The sequence below is a fragment of the Microcebus murinus genome, chromosome 10 (genome assembly GCF_040939455.1).
Source record: "Microcebus murinus isolate Inina chromosome 10, M.murinus_Inina_mat1.0, whole genome shotgun sequence".
Taxonomy (NCBI): Eukaryota; Metazoa; Chordata; class Mammalia; order Primates; family Cheirogaleidae; genus Microcebus; species Microcebus murinus.
This window is the reverse complement of record NC_134113.1, coordinates 9,960,146-9,974,961: the sequence shown is the minus strand read 5'-3', so window position 1 is coordinate 9,974,961 and position 14,816 is coordinate 9,960,146.

Genomic DNA, 14,816 nt, shown 5'->3' with positions numbered 1-14,816 from the left:
CATCGCCACTCTGACACAAATGAGGAAACAGAGGCTTGGGGGAGGAGGGGTCTCACTGAATCCAGGCACCTGACTGCAGAGCTGGGGCTCTAACCACTGAGCTCACTGTGTACTGCCTTTTGCAGATGAATGGCTCCCCCTCTCCTGCGGGCTCCTGGGACAGGGTGGGGGCTCCCCTGTGCCTGGCAAGGGCAGGGCCCTCCGTGAATTTTGAGTGAGTGAACAAAAACATGTATGAGTGACATTTCTGTTTCTGAGTGACCCAGGGGTGTCGCCCTAAGATTCAAAGACGCTGTAGATCTGAAAGGTCAGAGGCTGAATCACCCAGAACGTGGGGAGTAGCTTCCAGAAGGACATACAAGGGACTGGTACTGGCGGTTGCCTCTGGGAATGGGGGCGGAGAATGTGGAGGGAGGGAGACTGACTTTTCTGTTTGAATGTTTATATTGTATATTATAATGTGTTATAATTATAATGCATTCCAATGTGCATGCTCAAAAATTAATGTGGAAGTAAACAATCACCTGGGAAGCTTCCTAAACATGTGGACTCCTGGGCCACAGCGCCAAGGAACGGAGGCGGCATGGCTGGGGGGGCCGGGGCCAGGATGAGCACCAGGTGATTCTGACACAGGTGGCCCTGGACCACACTTTAGGAACAAAATCGCCAGCTGGGTCTTCTTCCCACTGGCCACCCCGCCGGGCTCATTTGCATGATATTTTGCATGTATTTGCATAACATCCCTGGTTCCAATGCAGCCTGTGTTAGCTGTGTTATCCTCACTTCAGCTGGGTGCTGGGGAAAGCGTGTCTGCTCCACGCCCCATGCCCAGCACTGCCCCTGGCCAGGCTCTCTTCCTCGCCTCCTGCCCCCGTCAAACGGGTCATCTTTTACCCTCTCTCCAGATTCTCCTAGCCCCCTAAGGCCGGCACACACACATCTCCTCCTCCAGGCGCCTCCCCCACCCCCAGCCAAAAGTCTGTTCTCAATCCCACACTCTCCAGCCCCCTCCTCTGAACTCCCGAAACTCTGGTCCCTCTCTGAAGAGCGTTTCTCTGTACTGAGCGTCCGCTGAGCACCTCGCTCCACCTAGTCCTCCCGGGACCCCGAAAAACTGGACCCAACTCGGCCCCTTTTACAGATAGGGAAACTGAGCCTCAGGAAGGTCATGTGACTTATTAGAATGTGGCAGCTCTTTCCATCCCACCCACCTGCCTCCCAAAATGCCCCTGTGGCGTTTTCACTCATCTCAAGTTAATGTTATTTGGGTTTTGTTTTGCTTTGCTTGCTTTAATTAGGTCTTTTTTTTTTTTTTTTTTTTTTTTTTTTTTGAGACAGAGTCTCACTTTGTTGCCCAGGCTAGAGTGAGTGCCGTGGCGTCAGCCTAGCTCACAGCAACCTCAAACTCCTGGGCTTGAGTGATCCTTCTGCCTCAGCCTCCCGAGTAGCTGGGACTACAGGCATGCGCCACCATGCCCGGCTAATTTTTTTTTACATATATATATCAGTTGGCCAATTAATTTCTTTCTATTTATAGTAGAGACGGGGTCTCGCTCTTGCTCAGGCTGGTTTTGAACTCCTGACCTTGAGCAATCCGCCCGCCTCGGCCTCCCAAGAGCTAGGATTACAGGCGTGAGCCACAGCGCCCAGCCTTTTAATTAGGTCTTTACAATTATCCAAGTCATACACGCTTACTGTAAAAACATTCAAACAATGCAGAAATATTTGAGTAAAGTATACATCTCCTCCTTTCTGCCCCTGTCCCCCAATAACACTCCCTAGGAAGAGCCACTATGAACAGTCTGAGGTCGCCTTCCAGAGTTCTTATGTATTTACATACTGACGTGATATATGCAAATATATAGACAGCATTTTTATTGTAAGATATACATGCAAAAGGTGTAGAGTTTAAAGCAAAACAACAGAGACACCCATATACTCGCCACCCACAAAAATGGCCAACACACCTCAGAAGCACACCCCGTACCCCTCTGTAGCTGCACCCCTCCCTCCACCTTGGATTTTCCTTACAGATTGGCCACATATATGGTTCCTTAAATAGTACATTTAAGATGAGAATCACTAAGTTACCATGTGTGCAACATGTTCAACTTTATTAGGCAAGGCTAAACTATTTTCCAGGGAGATTGAACCAATTTACACTCCCACCCAAAGTAGATTTGTGTCCCCACTAATCCATATCCTTGCCAGATTTGGAGCTGTTCAATTTCATAATTTCTGCCAAGCTAGTGGGAGTAGAATTCCAACTCATTGTGGTTTTAATTTGCATTTCCCTGATTAGTAATGATATTGAGTATCCGTCCTGTTTATATCTTCTATATCCTCAGCGATTCTTTCATCTTCTTGACATGTCAGTCACTGAAAGTTTGTCATAAAGTCTCTAATTATGATAATGGATTCATTCATTTCTCCTTATTTTGCTTTATATATTTTAAGGTTATATTCTCAGGTATATAAGAGTTTAGAATCACTATATCTTCCTGAAGTTATCTATTTCTTCTTTGTTTCTAATAATGCTTTTTGCCTTGAAGCCTAGTTTGTCTGTTTTTAATGTAATATACTGACAAATCTTTTGATTTTAACCTTTTTTCAAACAAAAAAGGACAATTCGTTGCCCCCTTTTCTTCTTATCTGAGTCAAATTCACTTCCAAACTACCAGGTGGCCTTAGTGAGAGGTGACTAGATTTCTTATTTTTAAAAATATTTTTATTATGGGAACTTTTAAGCATTTACAAAAGTACAAAAGAGTGTAACATGAGCCACATATGCCCATCAGCCAGCTCAGACATGTGCCAGACCAACACTTCTATCCCTACCATCTCCCCTCCCATTTTATTTTATTTTATTTTATTTTATTTTATTTTATTTTATTTTATTTTATTTTATTTTATTTATTGTGAGACAGAGTCTCACTCTGTTGCCCCAGCTAGAGTGCCGTGGCATCAGCCTAGCTCACAGCAACCTCAAACTCCTGGGCTCAAGGGATCCTTCTGCGTCAGCCTCCTGAGTAGCTGGGAGTACAGGCACGAGCCACCATGCCCAGCTAATTTTTTCTATTTTTGGTAGAGACGGGGTCTCGCTCTTGCTCAGGCTGGTCTTGACCTCCTGAGCTCAAATGATTTGCCCGCCTTGGCCTCCCAGAGTGCTAGGATTACAGGCATGAGCCACTATGCCCGGCCCCCTCCCATAAAAAAAATCTTATATGTCATAAAATTAATCCCTAAATATTCGAGTATGTATCTCTAGAAAAAAGGACTCAACCCCTCCCCCAATGCCATTACCATCCTATAATAATAATTCCCTAATATCATCAAATGTCATTGTTTAGTTTGTTTGCTTGAGTTGGGATCTAAATCAGGCCCACAAATTGGCCAGTGGCTCTTACCTCTCGTTCAATCTATAGGTTCCTACTCTCTCTTTTATTTTCCTTGCAATTTGTTTGTTGAAGAAACCAAGTCACTTATCCTTTATAGGAAAATATTTTGTTTCATGAGATTATATAAAGATCTTTAGCAATATATGTTGGACATAGTAAGTGTTGGAGACGATGTGAAGAAAAGAGAATGCTGGTGGGAATGTAAATTAGTACAGCCATTATGGAAAGTAGTATGGAGGTTCCTCAAAAAAATTAAAAATAGAACTACCATATGATCCAGCAGTCCCACTACTGGGTGTCTGTTGAAAGGAAATGAAAGCAGTCTGTGGAAAAGATATCTGCGCTCCCATGTTCACTGCGGCATTAGTCACAGTAGCCAAATGTGGAAACAACCTAAGTGTCCATCGATGAATGAATGGATAAAGAAAATGTGGTATATGTACACAAGGGACTATTTTTCCTCCTTAAAAATAGAAGGAATCCTGTCATTTGTGACAACATGAATGAACTTGGAGGTTTCACTTATGTTAAGTGAATTAAGCCAGGTACAAAAAGACAAATGCGCATGAAGATCTTGACTTATATGTGGAATATAAAGCAGTTGAACTCACAGAAGCAGAGAGAAGAATGGTAGTTACCAGGGGCTGTGGCGAGAGGAGGGAGGGATTGGGGAGATGTTGGTCAAAGGACTCAAAATGTCAGTTAGACGGGAGGACTAAGTTCAAGAGATTTATTGTACAGCATGGTGACTATAGGCAATAAGAATGTATTCTTAAACATTGCTATGAGAGTAGATTTTAAGTGTTCACATCACAAAAAATAAGTATGTGAGGTAATGACTATGTTAGCTTGACTTAGCCATTCTACAATGTACACATATTTCAAAACAACATGTGTATATAACTATATATATAATTTTTATTTGTCAATTTTAAAAAATAAAAATGTAAAATGTTTTAAAAAATAAAATCATATATATATGTATGTATGTATGTATATGAATGACACCTTTCCTCTCAGTACCTATAGGTCAATTTGGGATTTATAGCAGGGGCACAGAACTCTACAGTCTTTTTTAAAAGGGTCTTGGCTGGACATAGTGGCTCATGCCTAGAGTTCCAGCACTTTGGGAGCTGAAGCAGGGAGGATTGCTTGAGCCCAAGAGTTCAAGACCAGCCTGGGCAACATAGGGAGACCTGGTCTCTATAAAAAATTTATAAATGAGCCAGGCATGGTGGTGTGTGCATATAGTCCCAGCTAGTAGGGAGGCTGAGGTGGAAGGATTGCTTTAGCCTAGGAGTTGGAGCTATGATGATGCCACTGCACTCCAGCCTGGGCAACAAAGCAAGACCTTGTCACCAAAAAAAAAAAAAAAAAAAAAAAAAAAATTAAAACTGTCTTATCTCCTCTACCTACTTGCTATGAGTACTGGATGAGATAATTCACTTGACAGATATTTAAGGAGCTCCCAATGCGTGCCAGGCCCCATGCCAGATCATAAGAAATATGATGGTGAACACGCCTGATGTGTTCCCGGAGTTAAATCTGACTTTGCTGGCTTGCAGAACCCTTTAAGAGAGCTGGTTAAAATCTATTGAGCCCAGAAGTTGGAGGTTGCAGTGAGCTATGATGATGTCACTGCACTCTAGCCAGCCTCAGCAACAGAGTGACACCCTGTCTCAAAAAAAAAAAAAAAAAAAAGCAGCTCCTGTGGCCCATCCCAGACAGGCTGTCTGGGTCTGAGGTGGGCCCAGGAAGGTGTACCTTTTGTCCAAGCAAGCCAACATTGTCATACAGAAATATGGGAGCCACAAAAATGATCCACGTTTGTCAACGGAAATTTTCTAGGAATTACACAAAAAAGTAAAAAGAAACAGGCGAGCCTGATTTTAATTACATATTTTATTTAACCCAATGTATTGGAGATCTTTTCATTTAAATAATGTCAACATTAATTTTAAATTATTAACAAGACATTTTGCAATGTTTATTAAACGCTAAGTCTGAAGTTGGGTGTGTTACATTTTACGTTCACGGCCCGTCTCCGTCGGACCAGGCGCACTTCACGTGCCCCGCGTGGGGGCGGCTCCGCGCGGGGAGCAGGGGCCGCCGCGGTGGCGCGGGCCGCAAGGGCGCAGGGCGGGCTGGGTAAGGCCTGTGGAACGCGCGTTGCCAACTCCGGCGCCCCACACACAATTTGCACCACACCGGGGCTCAAATCCGCCTTCACCTCGCGGTCCCCGCGCTCTTCCGCCCCTCCTCGCCGCGTGCCCTCGGCCTCCCGTCCCCCGCGCTGCCTCGACCTCCCCGCCTGGAGAGCGGGCGTGGGGCTTCCCGCGGCGGCGGGGCGCAGTGCCGCGGTGTGCGGGCGTCGCGTGCTCGCGGCGGGGAGGCGCGACGGGCGTGGGCACCGCGCGGGCGGAGAGCGCCAAGAGGGGCTGGCGGGGCACCACGCCCGCCCGCAGCCCGCAGCCCCCGAGGCCGCCGCGGGACGGCGCTGTGGGGCAGGGACCCGGGGACGGCGCGGGGACCCGGGACGGCACCGGCCCCGCCAGGGGAGGCGAGAATTATTAGCAACCACTGGTCTGGGGTGGACTTCCTCGGGGAGCGGGGGAAGGGATTATTTTGGTCCCCTCTGCGACAGGAGGGAAAACCAGGGGAAGAAGCGCACCCCCCCAACCCCCGAACCCCCTTATCCAATTCAACCAAAGGCGCTGCGATGGAAGGACCCCGGCCCTAACCAGCTGAGCGACCGCGGGCAGGACACTCGTGCTGCTGGGCCTTTTTTCTCGCTTGTGAAAAGGGGGGCCAGCACCTCCCACTGCAGATGATGGCTGCGAAGGGGCTTTGCCGACCACCCGGTGCCCAGCCAGAGTCACTCCGAGAGCGCTGAGACTCAGAGGCGAACTTCCGAAGGATGAGGCTAAAGATAGCTGAGCGCTTACACTTTCTTAGCAGCCGGGGAGGGTGGTGCTACTATTGCCCCATTTTGCAGATGAGAAAGCCGAGCCTCAGCGATGTGGTGTGGCTTGCCTGCGGTCACCAGCCCAGCAGAGTGGGTCCCCTGGCTCCAGGGTTCTGTGCAGGCATCTGACCAGACCTGGCCACAGTGGTGATTTGAGGGACAGGCATGTGACTCAAGCCTGGCCGGTGTGGCTGGACTCTGGCTGGACTGTTGGGAGACTGACCCTCTCCTTCCCGGAGGCTGACAGGCCATGAGCCTGGTCCCTGGGGCCTCTAGGGACTTGCTTGGGGCTTCCCCATGAACCCAGGAGCTGCTGACCAGGAGTTCTGTGCTGTCCTACAGCCAAAGCACCTCCAGCCTCCCCCCACCCCCCTCCTGTGCCCTGGAAGTCAGCCTCTCCCTCCCCCATCTTCAGCCCCCCACTGCTCACTCATCAGGGCATGGGCTCCTCCCAACCTCCCCCCCAGGAAAGGGGTCTCAGCTCCACTTTTATAAGGGAGCAGCTGTGCTGTATGTGGTTCAGTGTGAGGTGCAGGGCAGGCTCCAGCCAAGAGGAAGAAGAAGGGAAGAAGGTGTTCCAGGCAGGCAGTAGGGAGCAGCGCTAGGGAGAGGGTTCTGTGGGGCTGAATGAGGAAGTTCTGTGGCTCCAGTCCTCGCCTAGCTGTCCTGTCCCACTCCTGCTGCCCTGGGAGAACTTCTGCGCTCCCGGGGATGGGGCTGTGGAAAGCCGACTGGCCTGGGAGCCCAGAGACCTCATTTGAATAATGCAGTGGGGAATTCTGGGATCCTGATTTGCATGAAGGGCCGGGGCCCTACAGGAGAAACGGTGTCCAGTGTCCAATGTCTGGGCATTGAGACCATAGATTGGGACTGGAGTTGGAACCCAGCCAGAAGGCTGCCCAGTGTGGGTGGAGGGCTTTGGGTGCCCAGGACAGAGGCAGGTACCAGGAGGCAGGAGAGGCCCAAGGGCACAGCTTGGCAGCACCTGGCAGAACAGGGGTGGGGGCGAGAGGGCGGGCAGGGGTGCTGGTACAGGTCTCAGCAGCCAAATGCCTTCACACCGCGCTCCGGGCTGCTGCATGGAGGAGCTGGAGCTAAAACAGGACTCCATTTGGGGGCCTGAGGCAAGTTTGAGTCACCTCCCTGCCAGATGGGAGAGGTTGCCTCTGTCTCTTCAAAGCCAGGCCCTCCCACCACACGGGAGTGGCAAGGTGTGGCTGATAGTGCTGCTCCAGATGGGCCAATGGAGAAGACAGTGGCTGCTGAGGGGTTGGATGCTGCCAGGCACCAAGATACTGTTGCCCTCCATCCTCACAGCAGCCTCAGGAGGTGGGAGCTGGGGCTTCCCCCTCTTACATCAGAACAGATGGGGTTCAGAGAGGCCACATTGCTTGTCCGAGGTCACTCAGCAGTAAGAGGCAGAGGCAGCATTCAGCCCGGGTCTGGATGACGCCTGAGACCGTGCTCCTAACCACAGCGGTGGACATGAGCGTGACCACGACAAGCGGAAGGAGCAGCCATCTCCTGAGCACCTGCTGGTGCGCCCTGACCCTGCACACATGGGCTCAGTGAGCCCCTGAGCCCCGGCCCTGCAGGAGGCCACTGTCACCTGCATCTCACGGAAAGGCCCAAGGCGAAGGCCAAGATGTTGGGCTTCAGCTGGGCATCTGGGTCACTGCCCAACAGCAGGCAAGTCCGTTTCCTCTCTGGGCCTCAGTCTCCCCATCTGAACTCCCAGGAGATGGGGTCAGATCCCAAAGTGCTTGTCCCACTCTAATGCCCTGTGACATGTCTCCTGGGGAAGCTGACAGAGAGCTGGGGCTGGGCAGGCGGCTGGGACGACAGAGGGAGCTTCCCAGCCTGCCTTCCCCAGGAAACCCATTCTCCAGGCCTTTAAGTGAGGCCCACCTAAGGCCAGGGGACAGGGGAGTGTGCTTTCCCGAGCCAGACCTGTGCCTCATGCTGTGTGGCAAGATCCACGTGCAGATACCATTTAGTCGCATGCTGCCACTCCCACGAAACAGGGACTGCTATTAGCAATCTGTTTTTACTGAAGATGCCCTGAGCAGGGAGGCGCTGACCCGGGACTGCCCAGAGAGGCAGGGGCACAGCCAGGCCCCTCACCGGGGCTGTGGGCACCAGCCCCCAACCTGCTGCTGCCACCTTCATGGTGCAAAGAGCCAGCTGGGGCCTGATTTCTCCCACCCATCCCCCAGCCTGGGTCCTTGGCTGCCAGGGGGTGGCAAGGCCATTTGCGGCCCCCCTTTACTCACCCTTTCCTGTGGTGACTGGGCCATAAATAGCTTCATCCATCCTCTCCACAGTTCCACCTTTGCCGTTCTCCGTGCTCAATTGCCTGTGTCCTCCCTCCTCTCACCTGTCATCGACAGACTGGGAGCCACTCCATCCCCTCCATTTCCCCTGTCACTCCTCTGTCCCATGCCCCATCCCACTTAGGCTGCTCCTCCAGTCTCCCAGGTCCTGCCTGTCTCATTTCTGCCCACCCAGGTCTGCCAGCTCCCCCTCCTTGCCCACCCCCACTCCAGCCCACTCGGCTGCCACACGCAGCCCTGAATGCCATGTCCATCACTCACTGCTGTGCTCCCAGACTCCCCATGGCGCCCCACTGCCTGCGGGGAGGGGCTGGGGGCTTCGAGGGCTAGGCGGGCGGGGGAGGCCCCAGATTTTTGGTCTACTGCCCCCACCTGGTCCAGTCCCCAGCCCCCTCCCCAGCCTCACTGAGTCCTCCAGCCTCTGCAGGGGCTGGGGACTGGAGCATCCACTCGTTGCATGACCTGGGGTAAGACATGTCACCCCTCAGGGCCTCGTCATCTGTAGCATGAAGGTGATAATGGAATCCCCCTCACACGGATGGGGGTGTCAAATGAGAAATCAAGGGGTGAGGGGCCTTGTGGCCTGGGACGCGCAGGCATTTCATGTGACTGTTACTGCATAGGGACTGCGTATTACCCTCCAGCTGTCACAAGAGGCTGGTGGGGAGTGAGAGGGGGAACCTTACAGCCAGGACCGCACTGCCGCCTGTCTCCCCCCACGGGGCAGACATCAATATCCCCATCTCACAGGGAAGGAAAGAGGGGGCTCAGGGCACACAGCTGCTGAGCCAATTTGGTGACAGGCCTGTCCCCTGTCCCAGCACACACACAGCTGGGCAGCAGGGAGTTCAGCCACTGCAGTATTCCCAAGGCTGCCTCGGCCCAAATCCTCCTGAGCTCCGTCTGGTTTTTCCATGGAGCCCCCACCACAGCTCTGTACTCCGACATTTTCCTGGGGACGCCCTCACTCAGCTTCAGGCTCCTCCTCTAGTGCCCCCCTTCCCCTGTGCCTGGCTGGATTTGGGCCCTGGGTCCTCCAGGGTAGACAGCTGCTTCCCCAGGAATGTGGCAGGCCTTGGGTGTGGGGCCACCATTTCCCCTCCACACCTGCACCCCAGCCCCAGCGCACCTGCTGCTGTCCACCTCTGCTCAGTGACCTGTGTCTCCCTCCAGAGCCCCGGGCAGCTCTTCTCTTTGTGCGATTCCTTCTGCCGCCCTCTGCCTCGTGCTCCGCCCTCCTCTTCAGGCCTCCGTCTCTCAGCCCTGTCTCTCTCCATCTTTCTCTATCTCTCACTCTGTTTGTGTGCCCATGTCTCTCCTCTCTCTCCTCATCTCTGTTGCAGCCTATCTCTGTCACCTGCTCCCAGATCAATGTATAATATCCCCTCCACCCCCCAGTCCAGTCACCTCTCCCTGGCCCTCCCACACCTCCGTGGACTCAGCCTCAGCCCCTGGACCAGGTGTGGACAAAGGCGGGTGGGGGGAGGACCTGGGAAAGGTCCTGGAGGTGGCAAGGGGAGGACGGCAAGATGGCCCGCTCTGCTTGGCAGGGAGCCCCCAGGAGGTAGGAGGGACAGGTGCTGGCCTCCAGACCCTCATTCCAAGGGGGCCCATCCCAGAGAGTCAGCCTGGTACGAGGCCAAGGATCAGGAACGCGGTCCTGGGGGGGCTCTGTGGCCGCCCCTCTGTGCGATACCTGCAAGCCCTGCCCTGGGCCTGCCGCCCCCTGTACCGGGAGCACCCAGGGTCCCCTCTTGGCCTCCCTGTCACTGTGGGCACTGTGAGAGCTAAGAATGGCCTCCACCCAGCAGGGGCTCTGGCCTCCCTGCCCCATTGCCCCAGCACCTGCAGCTGCAAGGGACAGCTCCAGCAACCGTCACCAAGGAGCCCTGGCAGGTAGTGGCAGGGATTTGCCTGTGGTCCCACCTGGCATCAGTGGTGGGGCCAAGGCCAGAGGCAGGCCTCCCAGCCAGGGCTCTTCCCCAGCCCAGGGGAGCAGGCTGGGGGCCCAGGTCCCAGCCGCAGCTTTGTCTGGCTCAGTGCCGCATCCCCTCTCTGAGGACAGGCCTTCCTACTTGCAGTAAGTGCTCAACAAATACTCCTTGAGTGAATGAGACGCCCTTTAGAATCTGTAACAAGTGGGGGCCTGGAGTGGGAGCTAAAGACCAGGATCCGGGCAGATGCTTCTGGCTGGGGGTCCCCATCAGGGCTCGTGCGAGGAACGTGGCAGCAGATCCAAGGTGGTCGGTAAGTGGAGTGAAGGGTGGTCCCTGCAGGTTGCCAGTGACTGGGGGAGGGGCAAAGACAGACTTGGCCAATTTTGCCACGTGCCCTTTCCATCCTTCCCCCTCCCAAGATCTCCCACCAGCTCCTGAAAGACACAGGAACAAAATCCCAGGTTGTCAGACATAGTAGGACCCTGGAGGTCATCAGGTCTAACCTCCTAACTTTGAAGATGGGGGAAAGAGGCCCAGAAAAGGGAGGAGATCCCAGGATCACACAAGGAGTCAAACCCAAGCTCTTTCTCCAGGCTCCCAGCCCTCGTACACTGACAGCTCAGTAAGCCATCAGGTGTCCCTTTTTGCACGGCTTCCAGGAAGCTCAGAGGTCCATTTTCAAATCGTGTATCTTACGTTTAAGCCAATCAAAATCCTTTCCAGAAGGCAGCTCACATTTATTTCAGTCTAATAATGTACCTGATGCTGCCATGCCATAGGTGGTCTCATATCAGACCCCATTTAATCCACACAATAAGCATGTGAGATAGATATGGATGGGAAACAGGCTCAGAGACATAAATTAACTTGCCCAAAGTCACACAGCTAGTGAGTGGGAGAGGCAGAATTCAGACCTGGGGCCCTCTGGCTCTCGCACCCATAATCTTTGCTTTCTGTAAACAAGCACATAAGTGCCAGTGGTCTTAGCCCCGTGGCCTGGTCCTGTCGCTGTGCCCATGCCTGCCTTTCTTCCTCATCTGCACTCACCCTCTCGTCTAGGAGCCCCTGGCGAAGCTATGAGGGGAGCTTGGTTCCTCCCTCTCCAGTCGTGGAGCCAGGTCTACACTGTCCTTGTGGAGAGATTCGGATGCTGAAGGCTGCTTTTCTAGAGAGTCTGGCAAACACAGACCAGTATCCTGTTAGCCTTTTTACTTGGTGCTTAGCCAAAGCAAACAGCCACAAGAAGAAAGAAAACTGCGCAAAGATGCTCATCGCAGCACCGCGTGTCGTGGGGAAAGGCAGGCTGCACCCGGACGCCCCGCAGTACGGGGAGAGTCGGGCCATCGGGGCTGGTCGCAGGGCTGGCTTTAGGCAGGGACCCAAACTTGGTTTAATGCTCTGCCGTCTGTCTCGAAATTCTTAATTTTATCTTTGCACTTGTGTCTTGTAGGTAAGCTTCAATGGGACAACGCAACATGCACGTGAGCAGAGGAGGAAGTCAGAAGAAAGGAGCAAGTTTTATATGTTAGTGCCATTCATGGCTCTGTTTTCCTGAGTTTTGAACAAGGGACCTGCATTTGGCCATGGGTCCCACAAATTGTGTGTAACAGTGAGAAGGGCCCTGACCCAGGAGCCAGGAGAGCCTAGTTCAAGGCTACCCTGGTCCAGGCCTCAGTTTCCCCACCTGTAGATGAAGAGTGGCCTTGATGGTCCACAAAGGCCCACTGAGCTGTGTGATTTTATGAACATTCTACAGTCATTAAAAATGGAAAATATGAGGCCGGGCGCTGTGGCTCACGCCTGTAATCCTAGCTCTTGGGAGGCCGAGGCGGGCGGATTGCTCAAGGTCAGGAGTTCAAAACCAGCCTGAGCAAGAGCGAGACCCCGTCTCTACTATAAATAGAAAGAAATTAATTGGCCAACTGATATATATATATAAAAAATTAGCTGGGCATGGTGGCGCATGCCTGTAGTCCCAGCTACTCGGGAGGCTGAGGCAGAAGGATCACTCAAGCCCAGGAGTTTGAGGTTGCTGTGAGCTAGGCTGACGCCACGGCACTCACTCTAGCCTGGACAACAAAGTGAGACTCTGTCTCAAAAAAAAAAAAAAAAAAAAAATGGAAAATATGTGGAATCCCTCCGTACGCAGAAAAGTCAGTACCTAGAAAAAACTACAATGAGAAAAACAGGAAAAACAGAGGAAGCATGTCCCCTGATCCCAGCCATGCGATCTAACAGCCGACTGGCAGAGGTGGGGAGAGAACTTGGAGAGGTGAAGTAGCAGGGTTGAGTGCCTCCTAAGTTCTCTGTTTTCCTCTAAGCTATGTGAGTTCATGGCGGGAAGGAAGCCGTGCTGAGTCTACATGATGGTTCGGGGACCTGGGACGGTGGGTTCCAGGCGGGCGGGCAAGTGTGGCCAGAGGAGGGCAAGGTTTTCAGCTTCCGTGAGACCCACCTCTCCTTTCTCTTTCCCCCTTTCTTCCCGATGCCTCCTTCCTTAAATCCCCCCCCCAGCCGCCTCCCCCCCCAGCCCTGGCTGTGACCCAAGGTGGGGGAGAGGGCAAGGCAGGGCAGGAAGGAAGGGCCTCCCCTGCTGGCTCTGCAGGGAAGCTGGCATGGAGGGAGGATGGCTTGGTGGCACCTCTGAGGCCCTTTCAGCGTGATTCCAAGCTCCATGACATCTGAGGCGCTTACAGCCCCAGACGCAGCGATCCCCTTATTTCAGCCGCCAGGAGCCAGAGTGGAGGGAGATCAGAGGAGCTGCATGAGGAGGGAGGCAGGTGGGAGGGCTGTGAAAGGGGAACAGGTGGGAGAGGGAAGGTGAGTCAGCCTGAGCTGAGCAAGCAGGAGTTTGCATCTGTGCGCTGGGCTCTCAGCACCGCGGCCCCTCCCCCAGTGCCACCGGTGTGCACCTTTGGCAGTCCAGAAAGTCCTGGCTCTGGGCTCTTGTCAAACGTGCCTTTCCTGTGCCCCACAGGTTGCCTTGCATGTGACCAGAGAGACGAGGCCCTTCCTAAAGGAGCAATTGCACACGTGTCTGAACAAGCGACAAACTGGTGATGAAGAAGATGCTTGAGAGGGACCCTGAAATGTCCTGTTACTCTGGACAGGGGTCCTTTTGGGGGTCCCATGTGTACCCCTTCCCACCACGTGCCTTGGCTGGGCATCCTCTAAGATGTGTTCCAGGTTGAAGGTTCTGAGTCCAAGAATGCTTGAGCCTAAGTCCTCTGCAGTTACTGCTCGGGGTCCAAGGTGCTAGGGCATCCGGAGGAGGAGAACTAGCAGGAGAGGTGGGAGTGGGGGGCGGCCCTCCCTCATGAGGCACTGGCGACTGGGGGCACAGGTGAGACACCTGGGGCAGACTGGCAGCTGAGTTCTTTCCTTGCTGAGTGGCCCTCTGCAGGCTCTTGGAGGTCCCTGCAGGTCACAGGTGCACTCTGGGTCATCTGGGCGGGGGAGGGGCGAGCCCTGCCTGGGGGCAGCCGGCAGTGAGGGAGACGCTGCCCAGCCTCTGAAGCCCTCACCCCCATTCAAACCAGTTCCTTAGTTCTCTGGGCCTCCACGTCCTCATCAGTAAAAGGCCATAACCTTTGTCCCGCTTTCCTCTAGGCGTGTGGCGAGAGTTTAGTGGCATAAAGGATGTGAAAGGTATTATGCAAATGAGAGACATTATGAGTTATTTGTGGAGGGACTTGGCTCCCAGCCTAGTCTGTTTCTCCAGGAAAGAGGTCTCAGGTTCCCTTGTTAAAGCAGGCGGGATGCACAGTGATTTACCCAACTGGCAGTGCTGGTGAAATGTGGCCATTCACAAGGCAGCCCACCGCACTCCACAGTGCACGAGCTTACTTGCTGCTTCCCTGTGTACACTGAGGCAGCTGGTACCTGTGCAGGGATGATTCCTGAGACCATGGAGGGTCTGCTTTCTTTCAACCTGATAGCTAGGGGCACAACTGGCATGCAGAATAGCAGAAGGATCCCTCAAACTCAAAGTCTCTGTGATAGGTTACCAAGTATGGCCACAGTTCCCTCCTGTGGTATAATTCCTTTGCAACGTGACTTTACCATTCTCCCAAGAGTGTAGTCCCGTTTCCCACTCTTTGAATCTGGGCTGGCCTGATGACCTGAACTGGGCAATAGAATGCAGTGGAAGTGATGGCGTCCAAGTCCAAGGCAAGGCCTCTGG